The sequence below is a fragment of the Portunus trituberculatus genome, chromosome 41 (genome assembly GCF_017591435.1).
Source record: "Portunus trituberculatus isolate SZX2019 chromosome 41, ASM1759143v1, whole genome shotgun sequence".
Lineage (NCBI taxonomy): Eukaryota > Metazoa > Arthropoda > Malacostraca > Decapoda > Portunidae > Portunus > Portunus trituberculatus.
The window spans coordinates 33,131,426-33,151,116 of record NC_059295.1 but is presented as its reverse complement, the minus strand read 5'-3'; the positions used below and the strand labels follow the sequence as shown (position 1 = coordinate 33,151,116).

General features: G+C 39.0%; 1 long non-coding RNA gene across 2 annotated transcripts in view; it reads left to right on the top strand.

Annotated features, from left to right (window-relative positions):
- The first annotated feature begins 103 nt into the window (after window positions 1–103).
- LOC123517020 overlaps window positions 104–19,691 on the top strand; it is a 43,772-nt gene continuing 24,184 nt past the window's right edge. For both annotated transcript variants that reach the window (XR_006678365.1, XR_006678366.1), the window contains exons 1-4: window positions 104–280; window positions 1,135–1,292; window positions 1,651–1,796; window positions 13,309–13,389. This is a non-coding gene — a long non-coding RNA (uncharacterized LOC123517020). The remainder of the gene's footprint in view (window positions 281–1,134; window positions 1,293–1,650; window positions 1,797–13,308; window positions 13,390–19,691) is intronic.

The following is a 19,691-nucleotide window of genomic DNA, read 5'->3' as shown; positions in this document are numbered from 1 at the left end:
CACTAACCAGCTATTATATAATGTGTAGCTACCTTAGATATTGGTCTTGTATGCTAATTTGATTTTACTTGATATAAATTAGTGTAGTTTTTCACACTACAAGTCAAACTCCATTGTAGTGTTCACCTCACAAGTTCACAGTTCACATGGCCACGCATGTAACACGTGATGAACCCTCGGCCCGTTCCGAAATATTCGGTGATGTCACTGGAATTCCAAAGTTCTTATTCTGGAGTGATTTTGGAAGACAGCAGTTTGTTTCACTCAGGGAAGCTAAAAGGTCAGTACTAAGTGGCAACGAAGTTCACTTCACTCAATTCCCTTCCTTGTTGGCCCCTCAGGTAGTCATTCCATTTCTGGCTCAGATAACGCTATGGGCGAACTTCCCACTCAAGATTTCAGCAAGGATTCTCTTAATATACTCCTCCAGTAATATTTCAGACCCATGTTGTCGCTTCGTCCATCTGTAAGGACATGTGACACTATAACCTGGTATTAGTTTGTTAGGTATAGTGATAATCACACTTGTATAAAAATGGTAATCAGACATTAATGTGATTCAGTACCGTGGCGTTGACTGTTCAGCCTTACGTGTTTGCCCGTAGCTTGTGCCTTGTAGTTTTCAAGTCTTGTACTTGTTATTGCTCACACACACACACACACACACACACACACTGAGTAGTGTTGTGGTTAGCACCTCAACTCACCGGTTCGAGTCCCGGGAAGCGGCGAGGCAAATGGGCAAGCCTCTTAATGTGTAGCCCCTGTTCACCTAGCAGTAAATAGGTACGGGATGTAACTCGAGGGGTTGTGGGCCTTGTGGCCTTGCTTTTCCTGTGTGTGGAGTGTGTTGTGGTCTCAGTCCTACCCGAAGATCGGCCTGTGAGCTCTGAGCTCGCTCCTTAATGGGGAAGACTGGCTGGGTGACCAGCAGACGACCGTGGTGAATTACACACACACACACACACACACACACACACACACACACACACACACACACACACACACACATATTTGTGACATACGGTAAAAGGTCATAAAGGCATACAGATCTGGTTTTTTTTTTTTATAGTATCTAACTTTTTCTTCTGACATGGATCACTTTTCCTAATTAACCAGATTATTACATTACAGACTTCTGTGTTTGAGTGGGTCAAGGTGTGCTGCTTGATGTCTCTCCTACAGGTGGTCCTTACAGGCTTTCTCCGCTGGTGTCCCACCAATTTTTTTTTTTTTTTTTCCACACACACGAGATACAGCATTAGTATCATTGTGTTGCAGGTTGAAACAAGGTAATATATGTATAGTGGAATACTTTTCATTAAAGGACAGCAATGGCAGTAGGTTAACCTTGCTGACAACATTCTATTCATCTTCTCCAAGCCCTCCATATGATTTTAACGTAATGGAAGTACATATTTGAGAGACTGGTGTTGTGTAGTGGGCTCTCAGCCAAAGCTATAGACTGATCTGTTCTGAAGTTAATATTTAGTTAGTATTTATTGGTTTACAGCCATTGATATTGGCTTGTGTCCATTCATCATTTTTAATCTTCATTATGGTATGGCTGAAGTATTAAAATGAATATGAATATGGATTCTGTACACCATATTGTGTCAGATCATACTGATTATATTTACTTACTTTCAGAATTGAGAACCATTGATTCTGAATGGAGCCTTGCAACTCATGACTAGTTCCTCCTCTTGGTGAAGGAGTACCTCCACAAGCTGCCCAGTAAGGTGGTACAGCAGAGGATAGCATGGCAAGAGACACATTTGAACATTCAGGATCTTGTAAGTACACTCATGAATCAGTGGTGATGAGGGTGTACTCCTTGTCTTGCTTTACTTGGCTGAGTAAGTGATTAGTGTTGTAAGGATTGGGGACTGATAAAGGAGGGAGTGTTAGGTAGATGCCTGTCATGGTGAGGACATAGGAGGTGCTGGCATGTCAAGGGTTGGAAGGCTTCTGGAGGAGGTGGCAGCATTTTGTGTCCATGAGAAGGTTTCATATACTGAAGAAACTTATCTGCAGAATAAATTGACCATAAGAACATCAGCACATAAATATAAGGAAGCTGCAAGAGGCCATCAGGCCTACACATGGCAGTCCCTGTGTGGGAAAAAAAGAAAGAAAAAAAAAAGAATCCACCTATCATCCCCGTCTCTTGACTCAGCACTATCAACATGATTGCTGAGTCTGTTCTATTCAACAGCCATTGTTAGAAAACCAGTTCCTTTCCATTTCTTTCCTAAACCTAAATTTCTCAAGCTTGAAGCCATTATTTCTGGTTCTCTCCTTGCTACTGATCCTAAGAACTTTGCTCATGTCCCCTTTGATATAATCCCTATACCACTTAAATACTTCTGTCTATCTCTTAACCTGTCTCTCTCAGGAATGCAAATTTAGTATCTTCAATCTCACTTCATGGGGAATATCCTCATCCCCTTTATCCATCTCGACATTCTCTTTTGCACTGATTCTAATAGACATATCCTTCCTATAGTGTGGGACCAGAACTGTACAGCATAATCTAGATGAGGTCTGACCAATGCCAAATATAACTTTAATATTGCTTCGGGATTTCTGCTTTTAACACTTCTAAAGATTAATCCTAGTACCCTATTTACCTCATTTCTAGCCTCTATGCATTGTTTTCTTAGACTGAAATCAGAGGTAACTATAACTCATTAATCTTTATATTCTGAACCTACCAGTACCTTGTTTATTGTGTACCTATTATGTGTATTTCCTCTACCTACTCTCAGTATTATGCATTTGTTAATATTGAGCTGCATTTGCCATCTGTCTGTCTGTCTGTTCATCATATCTATATCTGCCTGCAAGGCAATGGCATTCGAATCTGACCAAATCAATCTACCATTCTTTGCGTAATCCACAAATTTACTAGTATCATTACTAATTCCACTATCCAATTCATTAATATATATTAAAAATAACAATGGCCCTAAAACTAATCCCTGTGGCATTCCACTAATTACTTGGCCCCACTCGGAATTACAGCTGTTTTTACAACTTTGTCACATCACCAAACCATGATTTGATCCAGTCTGATATTTTTCCCTCTATCCTCTGCCCCCTAACTTATCTTAAGAGCCTCTCATGTGGTACCTTATCAAAACACTTTACTACAATGTAACTGTATGATGTCTTAACTGTCACCATTGTCTGCTGCCTCATAAACTATACTATAAAAATGCAACAAATTTTAAGGCACAACTTTCCCTCACTGTTGACAAAAGAACAGTTAAACATGTGAATATTGTACCAGCAGCTTACTACCACAGTAATTTTGTCCACATAATGACCTACTGAGAATTAAGTACTCTCAGGAAGTACCAGTTTTTGTATAAATGGTGGCAGGTGGTGATGGTTGGTATTCCCATACCTTATACTGTCTTGTATTCTCTCTTATCTTTTGTATTCTATCCAAGGTTGTTACCAAACTGGAAACCTGCCCAACCTTTTCCTTTTTCCTATCCTCTGAGGAATCTCAGAGAGGCACAGAACTTTGTATCTCCAAGATGTGTGTGGGGAGGAGGAAGGTGGTGATGACGAGGATGTCGGCTTAGAGGTGAATGGAGGTGTGTTGGAGGAGGTTCAACAGTTCTACGACTTGGGAGATATGTTAGACTATGAAGCGGGTGCAGAGAGAGTAGTAAGGGCAAGAGAAACAGCAGCATGGGAAAGATAGTGAGAAATTGCCAGTTTATTGGTAAAATGCAGCATAAAACTGAGGATCAAGGGAAGGGTATCTAAAGCCTTTGTCAGATTTGTTCTTCTGTATGGACCAGAGACATGGGTGCTGACAGAGACTAACAGGATTCTGAGATACATGGCAGGAGTTAGGTGGCAAGATGGGAGGCACAGCAGTGAGGTGGCAGAGATGTGTGGAGTTGAAGACCTTTCTGTTGAGCTGAGAAAGAGAAGACTGAGTTGGTTTGGACATGTGAGAAGGGTGGAGGGAAGGGTGTTGAGTGAGGTGGAGGAGGTGAGGGTTGGAGGCCGATGACCAGTTGGAAAGCCAAAGAAAAGGTTGAGGTAGTGTGTGACGGAGGATATGAATTTGTTGGGAATAGACGAACATATGGCATAGGATCCTTAGTTGTGGAAAGGAGTCATCGCCCACTCAACCCTACCCTAAATGGAAAAATGCAGACGTTAAACGAAAGTTATGATGATAAGTGGTGGTGGAAAACATGCTTATTCAAAGTGAATATGCCAAATCACATATTCATCCACCAATGTGATATGTATTTTGATGTGGTGTAGTATCATACAGCAATGCTTTAAAGTGAGAAGATAGTGGCTGGAAATACCAAAAACAGTTTTAACTCACCACCTCCAAAAACTTGCTGCTTTTGTGATCTTCCATCATTCTTAAGCTTGATTTAGCACTGGATCTAGAATTAAAACATGATCTGCATAGATCCTGACAGGACATATTGTTCCTTCTCACTTGTACAAATATACATTTTAATTTGGCAGCTGACTCTTCAATATTGCATCAAGTGTTCCATGCTAAAGCTGGAATTATGTTCTTTGCTGCCTTCCATTACTGTAATAATTGGCCATGCATTCATTAGAGGCTGGAGCTCTCCATCTGTAGAGCATTGGATGAGGTGTGCAATCCCTTCAATGTCTGGAAAGTGTCTGGCAGCTTTACAACTGAAGGAGAAAATGTCACCACTGAAAAAAAATTGTGTTCTTACCTCATTGTATTGTTAGAGGATTGAGTCAACCTAGTGATGTCCTGTTTTTTAAAGTTAATTTTTCACTTTCATTTTAAAAAACTTTAAAGTCACTATTCCATTCACTGTTTGCTGTCAGGAAAACTATACACCTCATATTTCTATACATTTTTTATTTATTAATTTATTTTTTTACATATACTGTTTCTTACTGTATCCTCTTAGTGTTCTTTGATGTTGTTGTTCTGCTGCTGCTTCTTGTCCACAAGGATCTAATAGCATATTTTTTTGTAAAGTTGGTCTATTTCTGTATCTTACTTTCATGCCAATATACAGTACATATTAAAGAGGAGATGCTGTTTATTATGTGAATATTTTTTTTTATCTGTACCAGTATTTATTTATACATTTAGTTTCAAGTGGGATTTTAAGGCTGGCATCCTACACTTAGAAATTCCCAACAATGGTAGACTTGTATCCACTGTTGTACAAAACCCTAACATATCCAAGAGTGAAGAAGAATTGTTTGAACACAGGCTTACCTTACCTTACCTTACCTGTGTTCATGCTACCAAATGTTCAATAAGAATTACTACAATTAACATTCACTCTCACAGCAATAATTAGATAGAATTAATTACTGTGGACTGTTTTGGGACTAATAGTCATGGAGTGCAAATAGTAGTAGGTGCGATTAGAGGAATTTAGTTGCCAGCATTTCTTGGGTATAGAGCTGCCTCGGGGGAGCTTCTTCCATGTTGGTTAATGAGTTGCACACAAGCATCACCACCACCAACACAACACAACATTACACTTGTTCATTCTGCAACATGAGAAGAACTCATCCCAGACCCCTACTGATTGCTTTTTATTCATAAATTAATGTTGAGTTTCAGTACAGAAATGAAATTAGTACATCATAATTGTCACATAATTTTCATCCCTATTCTAGTGTCAGGTGGTGGTTTAGTGGAGGTGGTGAGTGTGGGATTGGGCAGACGTCCATGTGTAGGTTCGAATCCTACCATGTACCACCTTGATACATTGCCATTTGTCGAGGGGTTTAAAATTACATACATGTCACCAAGATACCCAGGTTCTAGGTGGTTACACCAAAGATGTGCTTGGGTGGTGATATGGGCCCTAATAGGGGTACCACTATAAATAAAATTGCCTGTGCCACTAATGGGTGGAAGCTGAACAGTGGTTCCCATATTCTTCAGGTATCTAGATCTACAGGTGCTATAGGCCACAAAAAAAAAAAAAAGTTTGTCAGGCAATTTTTCATAGTTGAGATCTTCAAAGTCTGGTAGGGTGTTTGGTAATGCCATACAAGGTTGTAGATTGTATAACTGCTGTTAAAAAGAGAAAATAATATGTCTGCTTCTGTTTCTCATGGGACACCACTGTGAATAGATCAGATCTGTTTTATTATTGTGGCATCTGATGTATTCAGACATTCATATCAGTGTTTCATAAGCTTGAATGTAGCATGGTCATGTTTGTAAGGTATTGAATATGGATGTTAGGCATAGTTAGCTTTATTCAACACTGTTGCTGTCATACTGGTTTGAGGTTAACAGGGTTAGGAAGGGCTTTCCATACAATATTGTGAGAGAGTTTAGCATACACAAATTTCCTACATATTTTATTCTTGCATACAAACAAAGTAAAGCCCCCTACATACTAATTAAGTTGTACTTAATAGGGAGAAATGTGTCAGATGTATATAATAGTATGCTAAAAATACAGTCAGGATCATGTGGTTGTATATTGTACAGGTAGTGGAAAAGTGTTTCTGAAAAATCTTAAATATCCCTCAGGGAGTAGGCTGCCTACAACACACACCATAGCCAGTTATCCCTTGCCCTCACTCAACTTAAGTGAAGTAGTGATACAATGTTTAGTTACAAGTAGCTCTGTGCTTCAAACTCCAGTGTCAAATTTTGTTTCTGGGATGGAGTACTGGCAAAGACTCATTAACAAAGGCCTGTGGGTCATCCATCTTGTCAGTCACATTTCATGTTATCCATATGTTGCCAATCAATTTCAGTGACAGCCTCCTTCCTCAAGTTTGTTTTTAGTCGTTGTCAAGTGTGGGTGGATTAATTAGCTGTAAGTGCCTGAAGTCACATGGCCAACTCAACAATTAAGTTGTTAACAGAAGAAGAATATCTATATAAAACATATATCAGTAAGAAATGGATTTTTTTTTTTTGTTATTTAGTTCTAAAATAACTAAAGTAAATTGTTTATAGTGTACTCTTAAGGACTCTAAAATATATTTCAAATATATACAAGGTTTCTTCTTTAAGTAAATAACATATTACAATATCCAATAAAAATGTATTTATTTATTTATTTATTATCTTTTATTCAAATTTTTTACACCTGTAAAGAAAATTCAGAATATTTTGCAGTTAAAAATTTTCCTTTGAAGTTTACACACAATTCAGACAGGGAAAAAAGAAACGTTAGTATGTGTAGGAATTACATATCCCTGCTAAAGGTGAGTGTTTGTAAGTGTTGTTATTTCATTTTGAAGTGAAATGGTTTTATCATCCATAATATGCACCTCTGAACTCTGAAGTGTATTTTAACTCTGTGGAATTGTCCTCCTTTGTTTTTTATTTTTTCTTTATCGTCAGTAAAAAAACACTTATAAGAATATCATACATAATTTCCAGCGTAATCCTAATGAAATAAGGTTTTTCGTAGCATGGGTTCCCCACTGAGATGAAAAACATGAAAAAAACAAAAAAACTAATAGATTTTTTTGGTTTCTTCTTCTTCTTCTTCTTCTTCTTCTTCTTCTTCTTCTTCTTCTTCTTCTTCTTCTTCTTCTCCTTCTCCTTCTCCTTCTCCTCCTCCTCCTCCTCCTCCTCCTCCTCCTCCTCGTTGTTGTTGTTGTTGTTGTTGTTGTTGTTGTTGTTGTTGTTCTTGTTCTACCACCACCACCTCCTCCTCCTCCTCCTCCTCCTCCTCCTCCTCCTCCTTTTTCTTCTTCTTCTTCTTCTTCTTCTTCATCTTCTTCTTCTTCTTCTTCATCTTATTATTATTATTATTATTATTATTATTATTATATGTATATATATATATATGTTTTTCTTTTATTTATTTTTTTTTCTTTTCCATTATCTTAACACTGGATAGTTTATTGGTCATCCAGCATCTTTAATTAGAATTAGGATAGGGCAATATTCTGCAGTCATCAGAAAGGACCAGAAGGTATCCGCATTTGGCTGACTGGCTTACTTAACACGCTCCCATAGTCAATCTCTGAGTCAGTACTCTACAAACAGCGTTCAACAGACGCCCAACCCAACAACAATTAAATGACTCAAGGCGAGATGCTATAGGACGCCTAACTTCTGATCTTTCACTTGTTTCTGATTGGGGCAGAGAAAACCTGGTTTTGTTCAATGCCTCAAAAACTCAATTTCTACAACTATCTACTCGACATAACCTTCCAGACAACTATCCTCTCTTCTTCAATAACACTCAACTTCCCCTCTCCTCTACATTAAACACACTCGGTCTATCCTTCACTAAAAATCTAAACTGGAAATTTCACATCTCTACTCTTGCTAAATCAGCTTCCAAGAAGTTAGGTGTCCTATGGCGTCTTCGTCCATTTTCTCTCCCTCCCAGCTGCTTGCTCTGTACAAGGGCCTTATCCGCCCGTGTATGGAGTATGGCTCTCATGTCTGGGGATCCACACACAGCTTTACTAAACAAGGTGGAATCTAAAGCTTTTCGTCTTATCAACTCTTCTCCTCTAACTGACTGTCTTGATTCTTTAAGTCACCGCCGCAATGTTGCATCTTTATCTGTCTTCTACCGCTGTTTTCATGCTGTCTGCTCTTCTGAACTTGCTAACTGCATGCCTTCCCCTCCTGCGGCCTCGCTGCACAAGACTCTCTACTTCTTCTCATCCCTATTCTGTCCATCTTCCTAATGCAAGAGTTAACCAGTATCTTCACTCCTTCATTCCCTACACTGGTAAACTCTGGAACTCTCTACCTGTGTCTGTATTTCCACCTGCCTATGACTTAAACTCTTTCAAAAGAGGAGTGTCAAGACACCTCTTACGTTAACTGGACCCTCCTTTTAGATTTTTCTGTTTTTTCTCTTTCTACTTTTCTTTTAACAGGGCCTGGCAACCAGCGGGATTTTTTTTTTCCAACACTGTGTTTGCCCTTGGCCAGTGCCCTTGTAATGTAAAAAAAAAAAAAAAAAAAAAAACTGAGCCATGATGCATCTTAAGCTTAAGTCTACGGTCATCGCTACCCACGTTAAACTACCTACTCCACTGCCCTCTGCTGTGCTCTCTGCAGGGAATATATATATAGTCTCTCTCTCTCTCTCTCTCTCTCTCTCTCTCTCTCTCTCTCTCTCTCTCTCTCTCTCTCTCTCTCTCTCTCTCTCAGCAGAAAAGATCTGACTCGTTTTAGTTTCCACTGGTTCGCCTGTTTTCCTGCATGACTTTGCCCTTTATTTAGTTCATTTTATTTGTGTTTTTATCGCTTCATTATTTGTCTGTGCTTTTCTGTGCATTTATTTATTCACTTGTTGCTAAAGTTAACATTTTGATTTCATCTCATCTGTAATCACTCCATTTAACTTTATTTCTTTTAGATTTACGTGCTTCACCCTCAGTTTTAAATTGACACCAAAGCTCACCGCAAAATACTTCACCACTTCACCACCCTCTGACACCCGCATCTTTTTTCTCTCTCGTCCCTCGCCTCCCATCCCTTCAATCACGAAGCCTTAAAATTATCCTGGTGGCGGTGATGATGGTGGGTATTGTCGCCGCCGCCGCCTCACTCCACCCTCACAACGCTATCCACTCCTGCCTTCACCCCTTCGGCCCGCTTGTTGACGAGGGTGGGTGCGCCGAACGACCCACCGTTAGCCAGGGAAACGAGGATACTGTCGCCCTCGCCTGCCGCCGTCTCAGTAAAGTAATATTAGTAGTAGGAAGAGGAGGAGGAATAGTGGTTGTGCTGACGGCGGCGGGATTGAATAAGGGAGCGTATGGGTGGCGTTTTGTGGCGGCGTGGTTGGTAGGGAACATAAGATAAGAGGCCCTTATTTACAAACTGTGCTTCGCTTTCTAACCAGGACTATTTTTCAAGACCACAGTGATAATTAGCCCGGTTCTCAAGAGTATTTCTCCCGTTAATAGTATAGAAATCTTGTTAATTCATCACTAGAACTGAAAAATCCGTATAATTTCAACTAGAGCCTTTAGAAAGTCATGATGGTGTGGTGTAGTATTTCAGACTATGATGTAGTGTGGGTAGCAGGCGCTGTGGGCGGCTAGGTATATTAAAGGACAGATACTCTGCGGCAGTGATAAGTCTGTTTGTGCACGTGGCGCGGAGGAGCCAGTTAATGAGGAACGGTAATGAATAGAGGGAAGATCAAGGATGAGGGAAAGACTTGAGTGACTTAATAGGAGGAAGCGCGGAGAAAGGAAGCGACATTATGCTGGGGGTGGAGTGGCGTAATGACCTGAAGGAGGAGGTAAAGTCTGGGGAGACGGAGGAAATGTAGCACATCCATTAGTGTTAATTTGAGTTCCTATGTCAAGAGCGCTAAGTTTACCGCCCTTTTTGTGATAATTTCTCCTGGTGATCGGCTTCATTAGCACAACACGGGGCAATATCAAGTGGCAAAGGCACCGCCTCGCGGTTTCAACGGCGGGCGACTTTAATCTTGGCGGTTTGGCTGGCGGTTGGTGTCCTAATTAAATCTCTGGCGGTGGAGGAAACTTGCCAAGGTTAATTTGCATACTTTGCTCGTTCTTTCCCCTCTTTTAGCGTGTATTTTGCCTCGTGTTTTTCCCTTCCGTCTTTAGGCTGATGGAATAAGCAAACAACCTTGAGGGAGCGCGACTGACCACAGGCCGCCAGGGATACAGACTTCAGAGAGGCTGCTTAATGAGACAATTACTGAAGCTGAAGGATGAAAGGCGGCCGTAGTATATGAAAAATTCTAATAAAACCTATGAGTTATGATTAGAAGAGAGACCAGCGCTGAAGGCCCGGAGGATTATAAGTTTTAGAATTGCCTATAAACTCAGAAGTTGAGAAAGGCAGCCAATACTGAGAGAAGATAGGAGGCAAACATTGAGAGTCTGGGAGATAAGGAGGAATAACAGCACCGATAGACCTGCCGATTAAAGCCAATGTTTTGAAACGCATTATCTTCTCAAAAGCTAGAAAAATTGTTAGTCGCTTTCTCTTAAACGATTTCTTTCAGTATAGAACGCTTGCACAATTATCACTAAAGGAATAAAAAAAATAATCCTTGAACATTGAAGTAAAATCCACAAGAACATTGAAAGTAGTACTGATAAAGCGTAGAAATGATTGAAAAATACGGACTTAAAGAGAGATCAATACTGAGAAGGATCAAGTCTAGAAAAATAACACATGAAATAGATAGTATGAAGTGCGAGTTGCTTCTGTGGATTAGTAGCTAGACCTGACAGTGAGGAGAAGAAGCATGGCAGGTAAGAAGGAGAGCACTAGAGAGGAACTAAGGGCAACAGTAGTGGAGATGGGAAGTCAGAGGAAAAGAAATCATTACAATTACAAATACACTTTAGCCAGATAAGAACGGTAGCAATAGAAAATGGAGAACAAACAAGAGCAACACTAATGAACGTGAGGACTTACGAGAAAGGGAAAAAAAGCAAGCATTGTAACTAAGAAATCACGTTAGCTAAGGATACAAACAAGAATAAGAGCAGTGAGAGCTGGAGGACAAAGAGGAGCAGGACTAATGGGCATAGGGAGTAAGGAGAAAGGGAAAAAAAGCAAACATTGAGATTAAGAATACACGTTCGGTAAGGATGCAAACAAGAATACGAACAATGAGAGCTGGAGAACAAGGAGGAGCAGCACTAATGAACGTGGGGGAATTAGGAGAAAGGAAAAAAAGCAAGCATTGTAACTAAAATACACATTAGGTAAGCATATAAACAAGAATAAGACCAATGAGAGCTGAAGAACAAGGAAAAGCAACACTAATGGACATAGGAGTATTAGGAGATAAGGGAAAAAGCAAGTGGAACCGTGCGCGCTTTGGGGTCCGAGGGGTCTCCAAGCGCACGGGTTCGAATAATGTCCACGGTCCGAGTGTAGGTTGGGCTTCCTCATTCAGGGCAACGGTTTCCTAGCGGGTGGGCTTTGAGATAGGAGGTACCCTAAACAGTATCCCCTTTAGCCCATAAATTCCCGGGAAAAGCCCACATGGTATATATAAAAAAAATAAAAAAAACTAAGAATACATGTTAGCTTAGGATACAAACAAGAATAAGAGCAATGAGAGCTGAAGGACAAGGAAAAGCAACACTAATGAACGAGGGAGCTGAATAGGTGGGAAGGAGCAGTTAGTATTGGTAGCAGGGAATTCTCGTTGGCAGGGAATCAAGCTATAGATAGTAAAGAGTAGAGAGGGAAGCATTGGGGACTGGAAGGCGAGGATTACTTCTAATGAGCGTGGCAACTGAGAGAGGGAAAGAATGTGGAGTATTGAACCTTGAAATACACATTAATGGCGGATCATGCAGAGGGTATAAATAAAAAGAGAGAGAGGGAGAAGAGGAGGAAATGACCGACTCTCTCTCACTCTCTCTCTCTCTGCCTTGTCTCTCTTCGTCTTTCCTGCGACTCTAACTAAACGGACCAAACTTTCTGACTTCCTTTGACCTTTAGTGGGCGGAAAATTGAACGATTTTTTTCTCCTTTGTTTTTATCTTTGGCCAGTCTGCCATGATAAAAAAAAAAGAGGGAAAAAAATGTTGAATTGTGAATGGACGTTAGCAGAGGGGGTCAAACTAAAAAGCGTTATAAGAGAGGGGCGCCAAGAATGTGATTGGCTCTGGAATAGGAGGATGGGAACAACACTATGAGAGATTAAAAAGACGTGTAAAGTAAAAACAAACTGGAAATTAGAGAGTGGGAAACAGCACTGTATGGGAGATTAACCTCTTCAGTACCATGACACGTTGACATATTCATTCTGCTTACTATTTGGTGATTTTATACAGCCTCAGAAACTTATGTGGAGATTAAGATAGTAAAGACTCCGGCCTTTAATCTCACCTCCATACGCCCTTCCTAATGTACAAGTAAATGAAATCTAATCATACCCAAAACTCAAGGTGAAAACGTGTCTCAGTATTGAAAATGTGTAGAGTCAAAAACAAGTTGAGAATTGGGGGAATATAAACAGCACTATATGAGAGATTTAAAAAGATGTAGAGTAAAAAAGAAGCTGAGAATTGGAGGATTGGAAACAGTACTATATATATGAGAGATTAAAAAAAGATGAATAGTATCAAAAACAAGGTGAGAATAAGGAAGTTACTGTATACAGGCTGGGAGGGAAGACAGAGAGAAGCAAAGAAAAGTGTTCGCCAGGAGTATTTATTTCTTTTTATTTCAGGTGATTAAAGAGATGTGTAGTATCAAAAACAAGTTGAGAAGAAGAAAGTTATAGTATACAGGCTGGGAGGAAAGATAGAGAGAAACAAGGAAAAGTGTTCGCCAAGAGTATTTATTTCTTTTTATTTCAGGTCTGTGTTGTGATGCGACTCCAGGTTAAAAGAGAAAGAGAAGAAAAAGTAAAAGTTGACGTGGATGTCTGAGTAGAAGAGGTAAGTGCAAGGAAATGTGTTTGTGCGCATTGTAACTCGAATCATTAATTCCCTGAAGGTTTGATGAACACTCGTTATGAAGAGTTAGCATTTCTTCTTCATTTTATGTGCGTGCTTCATTTTCTCACTTCAAAAATATGTTTAGTTAGATGGATACTTTTTATATAAATAAGTTACAAATTGGTATTTATATGTATAAAAGGTAAAAAATAGCTACATCAGTGATTTTAAATCCACAACACACCTATTTCACCAGTACTCATGAACATTTACGTGTACCTGCACATAACCTAACAGTCTTTCAACATTCTCTTACTTACCTCGCTCCTAAAATCTGGAACTCTGTCCCTCTTAATTAAACATTTTTACCATTAATACATTCCTTTAAGAAACAACTTAAGAAAAATATAATTGCCACTTATTAATGTGTCCATGTTTCTAGCACCATGATATGTCCGCATTCTCGCCCCGTATTTTTCATAACATGATTATTTTCATCTTTTGATTTATGTATCATTATTATTATTATTATTATTGTTGTTGTTGTTGTTGTTGTTGTTGTTGTTGTTATTATTATTATCAATATAGATTTATTTACCTGATTGCCTTAACATTAGAAGATCCATCTGAGTTAGTAATTATTAGTTATTTGCCACTGTATGCACATAAGCATATGATGTCTGCACTATAACTCCTCTACTGCCCAAAAAAGCTTTTAGCTTCAAATAGGCTCCTTGTACTTATATATTCTCACTTACATTATGGTTGTTTTTATTCAAGGGATAATAAAATGTTTCAATGTTTAATGTTTAGATAGTCACTTGGTCAATTAGATCGTTAGTTTTTACTTTTTAGTAGGTTTATTTATTTATTAATATATTTGCTGTGTATTTACGCTAATTAATCATTTCATTGTTCTTTGTTCGCTTACTGAAATTATGTTTTTTTTTTTTATGCATTTGTTGATCTATTGTTTGTCCAAGTTAATTAGCATTGTCACATATTTGAATAATTGTGTTGTTACGTTAATTCCAAACGCGATGTAAACAAAAATACGCGTTGATTAGTTATACTGATGAGAGTGTAATGAACGCTGCGCCCCGCCACGCCAACCCGCAACGCTGTGTGTGTGTGTGTGTGTGTGTGTGTGTGTGTGTGTGTGTGTGTGTGTGTGTGTGTGTGTTCCTTTCCTTTAGGTAATGTTTTATCTTACAATTAATTTTATTCTCATTTATTTATTTATATTTTTGTATAGTATATTTCACGAACAAGGTTTTCTATACTTTTATTTTTCTGTTTGATATTTTTTCTTTGTATAAGTTGCATTCACTTTTTTCCCTTTTTCTTTTTCCACATTTCGTTTCCTCTTTCATTTTTGTTTTTGCATATTTTTTTTCCGAAGTGCTAAAGGAGAGAGAGAGAGAGAGAGAGAGAGAGAGAGAGAGAGAGAGAGAGAGAGAGAGAACTTTTCCAACTCACTCGTTGTTGGTTGATGCGTTCTTTTTTGGCTTCTGTGGTTCACCCCTTCCACCACCACCACCACCACCACCACCACCACCACCACCACCACCACCACCGTCATACTCCCTGACTTTTCCCATTTCTACGTACTTCCCACAACCTCAATTTCTACAACTATCTACTCGACATAACCTTCCAGACAACTATCCTCTCTTCTTCAATAACACTCAACTTCCCCTCTCCTCTACATTAAACACACTCGGTCTATCCTTCACTAAAAATCTAAACTGGAAATTTCACATCTCTACTCTTGCTAAATCAGCTTCCAAGAAGTTAGGTGTCCTATGGCGTCTTCGTCCATTTTTCTCTCCCTCCCAGCTGCTTGCTCTGTACAAGGGCCTTATCCGCCCGTGTATGGAGTATGGCTCTCATGTCTGGGGGGGATCCACACACACAGCTTTACTAAACAAGGTGGAATCTAAAGCTTTTCGTCTTATCAACTCTTCTCCTCTAACTGACTGTCTTGATTCTTTAAGTCACCGCCGCAATGTTGCATCTTTATCTGTCTTCTACCGCTGTTTTCATGCTGTCTGCTCTTCTGAACTTGCTAACTGCATGCCTTCCCCCTCCTGCGGCCTCGCTGCACAAGACTCTCTACTTCTTCTCATCCCTATTCTGTCCATCTTCCTAATGCAAGAGTTAACCAGTATCTTCACTCCTTCATTCCCTACACTGGTAAACTCTGGAACTCTCTACCTGTGTCTGTATTTCCACCTGCCTATGACTTAAACTCTTTCAAAAGAGGAGTGTCAAGACACCTCTTACGTTAACTGGACCCTCCTTTTAGATTTTTATGTTTCTCTTTCTACTTTTCTTTTAACAGGGCCTGGCAACCAGCGGGATTTTTTTTTTTCCAACACTGTGTTTGCCCTTGGCCAGTGCCCTTGTAATGTAAAAAAAAAAAAACCTCCAATAACCATCACCATCACTATCACTCTATCCTTGTCTTCCTCACCCCCACACTCCTCAGCGCCATTGACACTTGCACCCTTGTTTTTGCACCACCACCACCACCACCACCACCTCCACCACCAGTTTCCACACACTCTTTCGTCATCATCTACACCTTAGCATTCACATCACATCTCACCACACCCACCACTGTCACCTCTCATCCATCAACCCCCTTCCCCCCTTCCCCTCATCTCCTGCCTGCTGCCTCACCGTTTCCCTTCACGCGTCACTCACAATCCCCCGCCTCTCGTCACTTGGTGGTTTTCACTATTCACAAAGGGAGGAGCCGCCGCCGCCACCCACAGCTCGTCGATATGTAGCAGAAAAAATAACACGGCAACTACCAATATATATATATGTATTTTTTTTTTTGTGTGTGTGTGTGTGTGTGTGTGTGTGTGTGTGTGTGTGTGTGTGTGTGTGTGTGTGTCACGTGTCCTTTGAGTCAGGAAATAAAAGCCTCAGTGTTAGGTGTTTGAGAAGGAAAGTGTTTCGGAATCATATTTTGAAGAGTGTATGTCTTTGAGTCACGGTATGCGGAAAAAAAAAAAAATCTTTGCGTCACGTTTTGGCTGTAAATGTGCCTCTCGTTTGTGCTTTGATGTTAATAAGTGTTTATATCTCACGTTTTTTAAAAGAACAAGCGCGTTTGACTGACTTTTTATTTTTGTAATAGGTAGTGCCTTTGAGTCACGTTTTGGCTGGGAAAAAAATCGTCGAGGCGCTTTTATAAGAAATACGTGCATCTATTTTCGTCTGTAATGGGAAAAAATGTCTTGCAGTCGTGATGTGTGGAAGTGAATGTCTGTGAGTCACGTTGTTGAGATAGATAATGTGCTTGATTCACTTGTGGAGGAATCAGATGGTGGTGAGGGATGCTCTGGAATAACAGTCAGGTAACAGTAGGTAGGTATATAGGTTTCGTACAGAGATTACCATGTTTTAGGCCTGGTGGATTCCTGCAGCATCTATTATTCCTTATGTTCTTAACGTGTCGAAGAGAATGCTTTCCTTTTATGAACCTCTTCAGTACCATGCCGCGTTTCCATATTTATTCTGGATACTATTTGACGATTTTATACAGCTTCCAAAATTTATGCGGGGATTAGAATAGCAAAGACTTTGGTCATTAATCTTTTGACCTCCATAAATCTTTCCTAATACAAATAAATCGTCTAATCGTACCCCAAAATCATGGTAAAAATGCGTCTCACTATTGAAGAGGTTAAATTTAAAGGAGAATAGTGAGTTACGTACAGGGAATGCCGTGTGTAACCCTGATAGTTTCCTGCAGCTTCCTTTATTTTTGTTTTTGTGTCCTTAACGTGTATGAGAGAATGGTTGGCTCTAGTTACATGTAAAGGAGAATATTGAAATGTCTCAGATTTCAAAGACAGTAAATACATTCGCGTTACACTTGGAAGAGATTCATTGCATTTCCTTCACGCTTTTTTGCAGGAATTAAATGGATTTGAGTCAATGATACACGCATGTAGTAGTAATTCTGGAGGGGACGAGAGCTTATTGTCACGTTTTAAGAAAGAAATGTTATGCTCGTCACATTTCACGGAGATTCAATGCAGTCGAGTTACATTTTTGCAGGGGAGAAGTGAATAGCTGCATGTGTTCTGAGTTCACCTTGGAGGGACGGCACACTCTTGAATAGCGATTTTTCTTGGTGTTTATGCATGTTGAAGTATTTTCTTGAGGTTGCATGTTAGTTAGTGTGGAAGTTCGCCTGCATTTGCCGCTGTTTCCACTTTCCAGGCGTCCATTTCTATTTGTATCGTTTTTTTTTTTTTTTTTTTTTTTTTTCTACGTGTTGGTTTATTATTATTAGTGTTGGTTTGCGTTATGATTCCTTTTTTTTTACTTTATCTCTTTTTTTTTTTTTTTTAGCTTGGAATGTTCTACGCTTTTCTCTATTTCTTTCCATTTTTTTTTTTTTTTTTTTTTTACATTTTTCCTCACTCCAGAATTCTTCTTACTCTTGCTCAAACTTCCAGCCATCGGAACATTTTTCGCATCAATTTTCGTTTTCTCTCGCTTTCCACGCTATTTTTAAGTGTTCTTTTTACCAAATTTTCCCTTGGTGTGTTATTTTATTAGTGTTTTATGTATCATTGCCCATTTCATACTTTCGTTATTTGATTTTTTTTTCCTGTTATTTATTTAGTTTTCCATGTTTATTTACGTATTGCATTCGCCAATATTTTTTTCTGTTACTATTTTCGTTTCTTTATTTCCTTTACTGTGCATAATTTTCGTGGTGCTGGTTTAATTATTTATTCATTTATTTGCTTTTTTTTTAATCTGTTTTTGTATTTAAAGAATTCTCGTGTTGCGTTTGTTGTTGTTGTTGTTGTTGTGGTGGTGGTGTTATTGTTAGTGTTGTTATTGTTAATGCTGTTGTTAGTGGTGTTGTTGTTAGTGCTGTTATTGTTAGTGTTGTTGTTAGTGGTGTTGTTGTTAGTGTTGTTATTGTTAATGCTGTTGTTAGTGCTGTTGTTAGTGTTGTTATTGTTAGTGCTGTTGTTAGTGCTGTTATTGTTAGTGTTGTTATTGTTAGTGTTGTTGTTAGTGGTGTTATTGTTAGTGTTGTTGTTAGTGCTGTTGTTGTTAGTGGTGTTATTGTTAGTGCTGTTGTTAGTGGTATTGTTGTTAGTGCTGTTATTGTTAGTGCTGTTGTTGTTACTGCTGTTGTTGTTACTGCTGTTATTGTTAGTGGTGTTGTTGTTAGTGCTGTTATTGTTAGTGCTGTTGTTAGTGGTGTTGTTAGTGGTATTGTTGTTAGTGTTGTTATTGTTAGTGCTGTTGTTAGTGCTGTTATTGTTAGTGCTGTTGTTGTTAGTGCTGTTGTTGTTAGTGCTGTTGTTAGTGCTGTTGTTGTTAGTGGTGTTATTGTTAGTGCTGTTGTTAGTGGTGTTGTTAGTGCTGTTATTGTTAGTGTTGTTATTGTTAGTGGTGTTGTTAGTGCTGTTGTTGTTAGTGCTGTTATTGTTAGTGGTGTTGTTAGTGTTGTTCTTGTTAGTTGTGATATTGTTAGTGGTGTTGTTAGTGGTGTTGTTGTTAGTGTTGTTATTGTTAGTGCTGTTGTTAGTGTTGTTATTGTTAGTGTTGTTATTGTTAATGCTGTTGTTAGTGGTGTTGTTAGTGGTATTGTTGTTAGTGTTGTTATTGTTAGTGCTGTTGTTGTTAGTGTTGTTATTGTTAGTGCTGTTGTTAGTGCTGTTGTTGTTAGTGTTGTTATTGTTAGTGGTGTTGTTAGTGTTGTTCTTGTTAGTGGTGATATTGTTAGTGGTGTTGTTAGTGGTGTTGTTGTTAGTGTTGTTATTGTTAGTGCTGTTGTTAGTGGTGTTGTTGTTAGTGCTGTTATTGTTAGTGCTGTTATTGTTAGTGGTGTTGTTGTTAGTGTTGTTATTGTTAGTGCTGTTGTTAGTGTTGTTATTGTTAGTGCTGTTGTTAGTGGTGTTGTTAGTGTTGTTCTTGTTAGTGTTGTTATTGTTAGTGGTGTTGTTGTTAGTGGTGTTGTTAGTGCTGTTATTGTTAGTGGTGTTGTTGTTAGTGGTGTTGTTGTTAGTGCTGTTATTGTTAGTGCTGTTGTTGTTAGTGGTGTTGTTAGTGGTGATATTGTTAGTGGTGATATTGTTAGTGGTGTTGTTGTTAGTGGTGTTGTTAGTGTTATTCTTGTTAGTGGTGATATTGTTAGTGCTGTTGTTATTAGTGCTGTTGTTGTTAGTGCTGTTGTTAGTGGTGTTATTGTTAGTGCTGTTATTGTTAGTGCTGTTGTTGTTAGTGGTGTTATTGTTAGTGCTGTTATTGTTAGT